The sequence below is a fragment of the Hibiscus syriacus genome, unplaced genomic scaffold (genome assembly GCF_006381635.1).
Source record: "Hibiscus syriacus cultivar Baekdansim isolate YM2019G1 unplaced genomic scaffold, ASM638163v2 tig00110318_pilon, whole genome shotgun sequence".
NCBI classification, from domain to species: domain Eukaryota; kingdom Viridiplantae; phylum Streptophyta; class Magnoliopsida; order Malvales; family Malvaceae; genus Hibiscus; species Hibiscus syriacus.
This window is the reverse complement of record NW_024062677.1, coordinates 316,384-328,741: the sequence shown is the minus strand read 5'-3', so window position 1 is coordinate 328,741 and position 12,358 is coordinate 316,384. Positions and strand designations below refer to the sequence as shown.

General features: G+C 35.1%; 1 pseudogene; it reads right to left on the bottom strand.

Annotated features, from left to right (window-relative positions):
• Nucleotides 1–8,494: 8,494 nt before the first annotated feature.
• Nucleotides 8,495–12,358, bottom strand: part of LOC120117006 — a 41,402-nt pseudogene continuing 37,538 nt past the window's right edge.

Genomic DNA, 12,358 nt, shown 5'->3' with positions numbered 1-12,358 from the left:
ATGGCCCATTACAAGGGTTAACCAATAGCCCAAAAAATGATCTAAGCCGCTGCAACTACCCACCTGGTTCAAGCCCAAAATAAGACAAAAACAAGCCCTCTTGCGAGCCCAGACCTGCTAGGGTTTTTTCGCTCAAGCTTGATGCCACTCAGCATCAGCCGTTGGATCTGTGAAGGATCCAATGGTCCATACGCATTTGCATCTAGGGTTTTGTAACCCATTCCAACACCGCCTCTTCTAAGCCACATGATCTGGACCCATCCAATGGTTTAGATCAGTGATATAAATTTAGGGTTTCCTAAACCCTCAACAACAGTCACCGCAACCAACAAGATGAACCGTCCAATAGGTGCGTGAGATGCACGCACTGACCCTTCAACATCCCCGTCGTATGAGCCTCCATAGTTATTGTTGTCATCAAATCTAGCTAAACGGTAAACTAAATGCAACCAAATCAGTCAACACCAAATCAAATAAAAAACCCATTAAAATATGGGTTAAATCCCAAAAAATCGGGGATTTCACCTACTTGAATATAGGAAAATCATCCTCTACAAAAAGGACTTATGATTTCACCCGAAAACACTCATAAATCGGGCATGTAAAAAAAGGAGAATGAGGATTGGAACCAAAAACAGAAAAAAAGCTTTCGAAGAAAAATCCACCACTTTCGAATAAAGGACCTTTTCGAAAATAAGAAAAAGAACAGAGGAAAGAGACTACACTTGTTCTTAGCCGAAATCATGATCTCCATCGAGCCAAAGACTTCAACCTTCGAAGGTAACCAGTCGAACTATATTAGATCTAGGGTGGAGGAATGTGTTTTAGTGGATTTAGGCTTAATTTTCAGTTTGAGGGCGAGAAGGGGTTTTGTTTGGGGCTAACTTGTCCCTCTATTGGCGCCGATCCACGATGGCTGGAGTGGGTCGCCGTGGCAGTGGGGAGGAAGTTTGGGAGAACTTTCTCCCTTTTATTTCTTTAAGAAATGGTTGAAGGGATAAAATGAAATAGGGTTTCAAAGAAACCCTTAAAATGGGTTATATATATCATCATCCATGCGGTGTCATTTTAGCTAAGGGGAGACTGAGTTCCTGGTTTAGGGGAAAATGGTGTGTTTGGTCCTCGTGTTTTGTAATCTAACTGATTTGTCATTGAATGAAATTTTATGAGATTTTTTTTTTGGGCATCAATTCCTCTATATTTATATTTAAGTCACAAATCCTATATGTTATGATATTTTCATTGATGTTTGACTCTAGCCATAATGTTTATGACTATTTTATTTTGGTCACTGTTTTGTGTGGATACCTTTAGGTAGAATTATCGTTTATCCTTCAAAATTTATGGTTTATCTTATTTTTAGTCCCGAATATTATTTATGGTTTATTTTGTATATCTAGTGGATAAGATGCTATAGGTCAAAGTGTGGAAATGGATTCCTGCAAGCAGAATTTGTGACACCCCGGTCTAGGCGTTCACGAATATTAGTTTCAGACCTCCTCCCCTTTCCCAAGTATACCACGTACCCGTGTAACCCACATCCTCCAGTCTACACTCACTCAAAGCCGAACGAAATTCCATCATCTGGTGCTTATTTTGGGTTCTCCCAGCCGACTTTTCATACGAAAACATAATCTTTAAAATCTCCAAAAAAAAAAAAAAAAAAACTAAGGGACATCAGGACAATCATCCAATTGTCGTAATAAATTTCAAAACTACAATATTCCAGCTTCCTCTGGAACCCTATAGAAACCAGTGCACCTCCAGCATAGTCCTTCTGAATCATTGGAAATAAGGACATCAATATGAGACTGGGAATATGAGCGTAAACTCACTGTATAACAATCCTTCCAAGCCAAACTGAGACCTCCACAGCTTCCAACAGAATCAACTTCAATCCTATTTCAGAACCCACAGTGTCTATGAACTCTTACCATTTTAGAACTCGATAATTTTGTTTCCATCAGAAAAACCACCACGGGGACGAACTGCCCGATGTCTCTCTAAACCCCAGACATTCCAACTTAAGAGTTTTATTGCGATCGGCTGGTCTGATTTTTCAAACCTATTGATAAAGATAAAGTTGTAATTGCTCCGCTCACTGATGCCTTACCAATCTCCAACATGCCAGCAGAAGCATACCGAGGACACTTCACCCCATCTGCTTTAGTCATTGGGTTATCCCAGTTGACGTGGTGGTGCTCGTAAGGAAACATCCTATTGGAAAGTCCATTCTTTCTTGTCATGTAATATTTGAAGGGGACAAAACCCTTCACCATGCTCAAGCTTTCCGCATATAAAACAAAATAACCACAGTTTCTCATATTCAAACGACACATACACATGAGCGCCATTAGGGTTTCCTACGCTTCTATGGGTAACAAACATCAACCCTGACTTAAGCTCTCGCACAACATCTGTATCCCAGCGAAACAATCGTGATGTCGTAGATAAGGAATTTTCCAATGAAGTTGCCCAACTGTTTTACAACTACCACTGAAACAAAGCCAATTGGTAGATCAATTATTCGAATCCAAAAGTCTACTGAGTGTAGCAGAACGTTTAATGGGCTCTCACCTTCCACCAACCTGTGCATCACCAGTAAGTGAATTGAAGTACCAGGGACCATCGTTTACTATTCAGTCAATATCTATTGTATGGTACAGGGATTTAAATAGCGTTCGCGGTCATGTTTTTGGTCGCGTCGCGTTTATCGTGGTTGTAGATATAGCAGATACCATTGCGATCACTGTAGGTTTTGCGATCGTGAATTTTTTTAAATTTCGTATAATTTACCCTAAAACATAATAATTAGAATTATAATGTTAAGGAGTGACCAAAATTGTAGCAATCTGAAAGTTTAATAAGTAAATTGAAAAATTTTAAAGTTCATTGAGTAAAATAGTAGAGAGTAGAAAGCTAAGTGATGATTTATGTAGTTTACCCTAATTAAAAAGAAACCCTTGAGAAGAGTAAGAGAGCTCTGCATTTATAACGAGAAAGAAAGATTATATCATTTATGGCTGCCTCTTCTTCTCTTTACCTCTCTTCTGGTTCTTCTCACTTTCACAAGTTCATATTCTTCGTTCTCAACTCCCAATTTTTGTCTCATTTTCATTCTTACTCTTCTCAAGGGTTTCTTCCTCTTCTCAGGAAGGGGTTTCATTTTTCTCCGATTGTTGATTCCTTGTCTCCTCCCTTATTTTTGACGTTCTTTTTTTTTGAAGTCATGGTTGAATAACGGGAATAACGTCCTGTTATCGATGCTATTTACCGTTAAACGCTAAATTACGGTCGCGACATACCGTTATTGTTGTGAATCCGTTACCCATCATAAAAATCATCAATACTGGTTTCGAACGGCGGTGCTACCACAAAATCACAGCCACTATCACATTTTTGGTCTTCTATTTGAAACCTGGTATGGTAAAGCCGAAACAAATATCGCCCTCCCTCCAGTTCTGTTATTGAGATGCCTCTAACCGGGTGCCAAACATTCGCCATCATTGTGTGGATCGCTTGAAAATTAATATTGCTGGCAGTTAAGAACGTTCCAACTAAGCATAAATCAAACTAGATAGAAGAGTCCTTTCACCGCTCTCCAATGTGATAATCGTATCCTCCTCATCCTCCTCCAAGTGCTAATTCAAATCACCCATATTAATAAAACGAATGGTAAATTTGCAGGGAAAATCGCTTTTGTATGATTAAAAAAGGACAAAGGGCAAAACCCTAGAAACTACAAAACGGCGGAGAGAATAATACAGAGCAAAACCCTAAGAATTCACATTATGACTTTGGATTCTTTAAATGACTAAAAAATTTATTTTTTAATATAATTCATATATCATTTATTGAAAAATAATTATGAAAAGAAAAAAAAAATTAAATTTATATAAAAATTAAAAAAATTTAAAATCATTTTTATTTTAAATATTTTATTAAATACAACTAAATATATGTAAAAATATAATTTATTTATTAGATTTGTTTCAATGATTTAGTTGTTTCCATATCTCCTTATTGGCCAAGATATATAAATAATTTTGCCAACTTATAACAAATATGGGTTGTAGCCTAGTGATTAAAGTGTGCCTAAAATAAGTATTGGTCATAGGTTCAATCTATAGTATATTTTTATGATTTGTTTTCCCTTTAGACAGGTGATGAAATAATACCTTTTTATTGAACTGGTTAAGTTTTTGAATTAAATTAAAATTAAGATTAAATTAATAGAATATATAAATATTAAAGACCAAATATATAATTATGTCAATTTTATTAATTGTCACATCATCATTTCCGTTAAATATTAACGACTAGTGGTTTGATTGAAGTATTTAAATAATTGAATGGTCTTATTGATGAAACCGAAACATTGGTAGATAAAAATGAAAATGGACAATAGTTGAGTGGTTACCCGTGTAGTTTATCCTTTTTTTAAAAGTAATAAATTACTAAATTTGATGATGTTCACAAGAAAGTTTGAATAGGTGCATAGATGGTAGGTTTTAATTTATTTATTATTATTAAAGGTGCATAGATGGAAATTAAATAAGCTTCATTGGGATAGTACTAATATATACTATAATTGGTATAATCCAAAGCTAAATTGTTTCTTTTGATTAATAAAACATCTGGTGTTTATTCCCTTTATAATTAATGGATTGAATCCGGGATGGACCTTGAGAGGTAGATGAAGATGTCGTCCGCCCTAAAATTTTTAAATTCCTATATATTTTAAATATTTCTGTCATAACGTATTTTTTGACGAATGAATAAGTTTTCAATGAAAACCTCAAATTTACGATTTATTTGAAATTTTTTTGATTTTTTGTGTTTATTTTGATTAAATTGATTTGAAGTCGCCATCGACCTTTAGGTTAGGTAGGTCGAACACCTAAAAACGTCTTTTAAACAATTTTAAGAAAAATCATTTTTTAAGACAAAAAACTGATTTTGCGCTTGTCAAATTTTCCTTTTAGGTTCGAGAGTCGATTACGTGTGGGGAACGGTAAGACCCCTACCGCGACCAAAATTAGTACCTAGTCGCTTATACGTTGTCGTAATAATGGAAACTAAAAATTCAAATCAATATTTAAGGTGTGATCCCTTTATTGAACACTATGTAATTTATTTCGAATTAATTATTAGGGAACATTCTTTATATTTGAGAAGAAATAACGGATTTGCACATCATCCAATGGGAAGACTATCTCATCTATTTCTCATTTATATGAGAAATATCCCCTCCCCCAACATTGTTAACAAAGCACAAATTGAATATAAATTGAATATTAGTGATGGCATAAAATAACTTATTACTTAAAGAGACATGCATTGCATTATTTGAATTAAAATATAAATGAATTAATTATCATTTTTATAAAAATAAACTCGACTTATTTCGAGTTCACTTTTTGTTAGAATGTCGTGTCGGATCGCACTACTTCAATCAAGTAGTGCTTTTCACGCCTATTCTACGACCAATGTTCTTAAAAAATATTCGAGACATGAAATTATTCAAGACAGGGACATAAAGAAAATATTGACAAATGGATATTTTACTAAATAAAATAAATAAATAATAAATTAGCGGATAGTGGTTAAAAGTTAATAAAGTCTGAAACATAATAATTTAGATCGTACCTCGGATCGGGTCACCACAAGGTAGATTCAAATAATAGTAATGAATAAGCAAATATAATAGTGGTTCATATGCAATAAAATAAAAGTTAGTAATTCATTCGAAATAATGAAAGAAGCATAACAAGTGACCATATTGTAAATACGCATAACAATGTATAAAAATTAAAATAAAAAATGTAAATAAAAGGGTCAAAATATAAATAAACAAAAACATCACATCAAAATTAAAATAAATAAAATGTAAACAGGTGACCAAAATGTAAAATAATGAACTTAATATGTGAAAATCAAAATAATAAAAAAAAAGAAAATTTAGTGACTAATATGGAAAAACATGACAACACTTGGGGGAATAAAACATGATTTATCATTTTTAAAACCATAATAATCACCTAACATAATAAGAATGGAACAACAACACAAAAGGACATGCTAATTTGAAATAAAACAAGAATGGCCTAAAATAGTGACCAATATGCAAATACCATTACAACAAAAATGGCTTTTTGCAATGTTTTTTACCTATAGCGGCGTTTATAAGCGCCGCTAAAAACACATGTGGCGTTATAACAAACGCCGCAAAAAGTGCCGGTGAAAATAGCGCCGCTAAAGTTCGCGGCGTTTATGCACAAAAAACGCCGCAATAGGTGACGATATATAGCGGCGTTTGTTCACAAAATGCCGCTAAACATCAACACCTATTGCGGCGTTTGTAAGAAAAACGCCGCCATAGGGTGTTGATTTTTAGCGGCGTTTTTCTTACAAATGCTGTAATAGGTGTTGATGTTTAGCGGCGTTTTTCCCACAAACGCCGCAGTAGTTGTTTATATTTAGCAGCGTTTTTATCGCAAACGCCGTAATAATTGTTGAGATTTAGCGGCGTTTTTTCCACACACGCCGCAATATGTGTTGAGATTTCCCGGCGTTTTTTCATACAAACGCCGCTAAAGTATCCTATATAGCGGTGTTTTTAGTATACAAACACCGCTAAAAGACCGGTATATAGCGGTGTTTTTAGGATACAAACGCCGCTAAATAACACAGAATTTAACCAATTTAAAAATTATGTTCGATTACCCCAAATCTGTTATTTCAACCTGTTCCATTATCCAACAAACAAAAACAGCAATAACATTAAACTATATATCCATAACAAGCAACATCTAATCCAATATAATAAATAAAAGTTTTCATTAACGTAATATAAGTACAGTTAAACACGGTTCAATAACATTAACAGAATGCTCATAACATAAATGAGACTACGATGGTGGATTGTGAGGTTGCATTTTTTGTATCATCAGCACCATATCATTGAGTCATTTTTCAAATTCTTCACATCTCTACTGATATACTGTTTCTCTCTATGCTGCTGCTGCCTCTCTCTGTGCTTCCGCTACTGCTCTCTCTACTTCCCTTGCTTCATTTTCTGCTTTCATGTTAGCCATTTGTTGATCCATCTCAGCCAACTTTTCTTTTAAACGACTAACTTCTAATTGGGAAGATCGAGACTGTGATGACATGTACTGTGATGAACTGGATCCAAAATATTTGGTGGGAGTAACGAATGATCCTTGAAAGCGCACCCAACCATATATTTCAGGACCCAAAACGTCATTAATAGCTTGTTTTTCAATGTCATCGTCATTAACTATACCTGGACTCGAAGCAGTAGCATGATAATCCGCCTTTTTCTCCCTCAATTTTTCCTAATAATAAAGTGAATAATTAATTAAAATAAAAAATGTCATTGTACAAATATAAATAAAGTCAGGTAAATTTAAAACATCTACCCAATAAACGTACCATAATTTCTGCAGCGTCAGCAGTCATAGGAGTGCCATCCTTCTTCGTATGTGTCATGTCGAATAGTTGGATTCGACAAACTTTAGAACCAGATGTATTTTCGTACAATGTACCATAATATAATTACTATGAGTTAGTATGTACATGGAATACAAAAAACTGTTTCAATAATCTATAATACCTCCTCATGAGCTAGACAAGCAAACCTCTTCGATCCAGCCGTATGCGTAAACTTTTGTTATTGCCTGCTAGCAACACCAACATGCTCTCGGTCCTACAATGTCAAACAACCACTTTTAATGATGATTTACAATTCGTTACAATTATTTCTGAAAAATACATTATACTTGTCCTTTTTGTGAACTCCAAAATCTGACTGCATCTTGGTACCTGAGCATTCCTGGTGGGACTGTTTGCAACTTCTCTTCAAGGCTGAGATCATTCTTCAAGCATTTCTTCTTTAAGGAGCTCTTGTGGTCCCTCAATCTCTTCCCTAACGCTTGCTTAACATAATCGTCAGAGACCTCTAAAGAAAATTTCTCCTATACAGACAATAAGTGTGCACCGTAAGCATACATTAGTATTGAATTTCTATAGAGTATATAATAATAATGACATTATTACCTTAACAAAATTCAACGCCTGATTTTTGTTACTATTAGGCATTTCACGCCACGACTCATAATTGATCGGTAACATATTCGCATTACGTCCAACTATGCCTAAGTAACCTGCTAGAAGACGTGATTTTGGGCCAATAGGTTGACCGACATCGTTTCTTGAAACTTTGACACGATGCCCAGGAGGAAGTTGATATAATTCCTTTAAAGTTGTACGTCCTCGAGTCTTGCGCGTTCCAGCATTTTCAACTATATAAGAAATTATTAAATGTCAGTTTTGAAAATGAACAAAGTAGTAAATAAAGTTTCGAAGATTACCTTGAATTTCTACTTCTTCTTCAACAGTTTCAAGAACTTTGAAAGACTCAGGTGCATTTGATTCCTCGTTATTTCTTTCTTCATGGTCTTCAGAAGCTCGAACGACCCGCAAATCAGTTATTTTTCTCCTCGGCATGATATCTGTAATAAACAAACATGTGTATTAAAAAAATGAAATAATTAATGAAAATATTGAAAGACAACATGTTAAAGGTTATAACATTATAAATAAATAAATGAAGATATAAAATCATACGATATTCTTATGTAATGTCAGGTGTCATAAATATCTTCATCAACATCCTCTCGAACCCATTGAAATTGTGTTGTATTAGTGATAGTTTCATCTAAGTTTTGTGGTAGTAGAGGTAAACATTCTGATCTTGTTTCAATGTCATCTCTACTTCCATCCCCGATGTCTATCAAGTCTCTAGGAGTATTTCAGAGCACAACATACGAACCGTCATCCATTGGATCGTGACAATAAAATACTTGTTTCACTTGAGAAGAAAATACATATGGTTCATCCATCAAACGTTGACCCGTGTGAATTAATCGAGAGAAATTCACCATTGTAAACCCGAATTTATCTGTTTTTATGCATATGTTTACATCAACCCAGTCACACCGAAACAACACAACCTTTCGTTTTCCATAATAATCTAACTCAATAATGTCCGTAAGATTTCCATAATAATCGTCCTCTCCGTCCTGCGGATTATTGTCCCTTACAGTAGCATAACTTGTAGTTGACGAAGTAACTACGACTCCACAATTTTGTGTCCTCCTTAATCTTTCATGAGATTTCGTGTGGAACCTGAACCCATTAATGAGGAAGGCATTATATCTTTTAACTATTCTATTCGGACCTTGAGAAAGCCATTTAACATCTTCACTAACTTCTCTCCCACTCCAAACCTATTACACATTAATGGTGAATCAATTTGCATTGAAAAAACAAGATATATATTATTTATAAGTATTCCGTAAGATTTAGTTGCTTACCGTCTGGCCTAACCATTCACGAAAAGTTTCTGTGAATAACTTATGTAGGTCTCGTTGATTTAATCTTCGGGAGCGTGCACGAGATCTCAAGACTTCTTTAAACTCACTATAAAGTATATTATATCATTAAAAATTGATAAATAGAAAAGATTAAGAGATTTCATTAGGATTGGGTCCGAAAGACTTACGTGTGAAAGGGATCTATTGAATCATGATGGAAAAAAACATATATGTGTGCTTGTACCCAAGACGTGTCATCTAAGTGTGCAATTTCAACTTTCCCTAATGGTTGACCGTAACTTCTAAACAAATAATGTTGAGGTAAGTCATCAGTACTTAACACATCATTTCTATTTGGTCTATTCCATCTTGTTTCAACATCTTCCAAATATCTAGAGCAAAATGTCAAACATTCCTCTGCCAAATACCCTTCAGCAATTGATCCTTCCGAATAACATTTATTACGACAATAAGACTTCAACTTGCCCAAGAACCTATACAAAAAACAACATACTACGTAAATACATTTTATTTAAAGGTATAATCAGTAGTAATTTGAAACGTGTAATTCAATTAACACCTCTCTATAGGGTACATCCATCGATAGAAAACTGGTCCACCAACTCTTGCTTGGTGAGGAAGATGAATTAGCAGATGCACCATAATTGTGAAGAATGAAGGCGGAAATATCTTCTCCAAGTTACATAAAGTCAAGGCGACTCGATCTTGTAGTTTATCAAGTTCTTCAACCATTAGAGCTTTCCCACAGATGGATTTCATTATATTAGAAAGTTCAATGATACAAGACGTCACCTTACTAGACATGCAACCGCGAACAACTACTGGCAGTAAATCTTGCATTAATAAGTGATAATCATGTGACTTGAAACCATAAAGTCTTCGATCTTTAACACTGACACATCGAGAAATGTTTGATGCATACCCATATGGTACCTTTATATCCTTTAACACCGTGCAAAACACTTCTTTTTCTTTCTTTGAAAGAGAAAAAATAGAAGGCGGCAAGAAATTTCTTCCATTTGGATGTAATTGCGGATGAAGATCATGCTGAATTCCCATCTTCACTAAGTCAAGTCGACTCTTAAGATTATCTTTAGATTTTCTGCCATCATTCAGAATGGTCCCGATAATATTCTCACAAACATTCTTCTCAATATGCATTACATCAAGATTATGTCTCAAAATCTGCTTTTTCTAATAATTCAACTCGAAGAATATACTCCTCTTTTTCCACAAGTCTACCTCATTTGGATCATCCTCTTCATCAGACTCATCATCAGTTTGTTCGTCAACTTCAACCTGTTCATTGACCTGCTTTGCCTTTTTCTTTGATCGTGTACTACTTGGTTGATTCATCTTTCCATAAGTAAAATTGATATTCTTCAACATTCTGAATATTTCAGAGACGGTTGTTTGGTCAGGAGCATTTTGAAACTCTTCATCGCCATCAAACATATTCTTTTGAGTTCTAAATCTATGATTACCAGGTAACCACCGACGATGTCCCATATAAGAAAACTTCTTTCCATTAACCAACCACTTCGAACATATTTGTGCAGCACAACAAGGACAAGCATAACGACCTTTGGTATTCCAACCAGATAAATTTGCATACGCAGGAAAATCATTAATTGTCCATAATAAAGACGCGCGTAAATTAAAGTTCTCTTTTCTCAACACATCGTACGTTTCGACCCCTTCCCATAATTGTTTCAACTATGCAATTAGCGGCTGCATGTAAATATCAATATCATTTCCGGGGCCTTTATCGCCGGGGATTATCATGGATAAGATGAAAGATGATTGTTTCATGCAAATCCAAGGAGGCAAATTGTATGGAACAAGTACAACAGGCCAAGTACTATACGAAGTACTCATGATTTTGAATGGATTAAACCCACCAGTTGTAAGACCGAGCCTGACATTTCGAGGATCTCTCGCAAAACTTAGATACATGTTGTTAAATGACTTCCAAGCTAAAGAATCCGCAGGATGTCATAATAATCCATCATCGGTTCTGCCATCATGATGCCACCTCATAGACTCAGCAGTCTTGGAGGACATAAACAATCTTTGTAGCCTAGGTATGAGAGGAAAATATCGCAGAATCTTGATCGGTTTATTTCTTGATCGTGCTTCACCTTCATCATCAGAAACATTTTCTGCCTCCCTTGTCATCCATCGAGATTTTCTGCATACATGACAAGACTCCTGATTTTTTCGATCACCCCAATACAACATACAATCATTAGGACAACTATGAATTTTGTCATATCCAAGACCCAAATCTTTTATCATTTTCTTCATATCTTTGCATGATTGAGGGATTTTTGCGAAAGGAAACACTTCTCCTAGTAACTCCAACAATTGCGTAAAGGAGTTACCAGTCCACCCTCCCAGGCATTTTAAGTGGAAAAGACGAATGCAGAAAGAAAGCTTTGAAAATTTTGATCCGTCATAAAGTTGTTCATTCATTTCATTCAGCAACTTGTTAAACTTTGCCGCTTCTCCATTTGGCTCTTCATCACATCCAATTCTTCCCATCTCAACGAAATCATTAACATCATTCTGACAAACATTTTCTGTAATATACGGCTGATAATTGTGCATATTAAATGCATCTCGTAACATCCCTTTCATGTCATCTTCTCTAAAAGTTGGATGGTGAGAAGGAGCAGGATAAATTGAATAACTCGTGGAAACAAATCTATCTGAAACAAACTCTCCATGAAAGATCCATTTTCTATACCCCGAACAAATCCAAAAACAACTAGATGCTCGTACACAACTTTAAGAGTGTGCCAATTAATGTTAACACACTGCATACAAGGGCAAAGAATCATATTCTCTTGGCTTGCATTCAAAAAAAGCAAAATTTAGAAAGTTTTTGACTCCATTTCGATATTCGACGCTAACCCTTGAGAAATCCATCCAAGTTT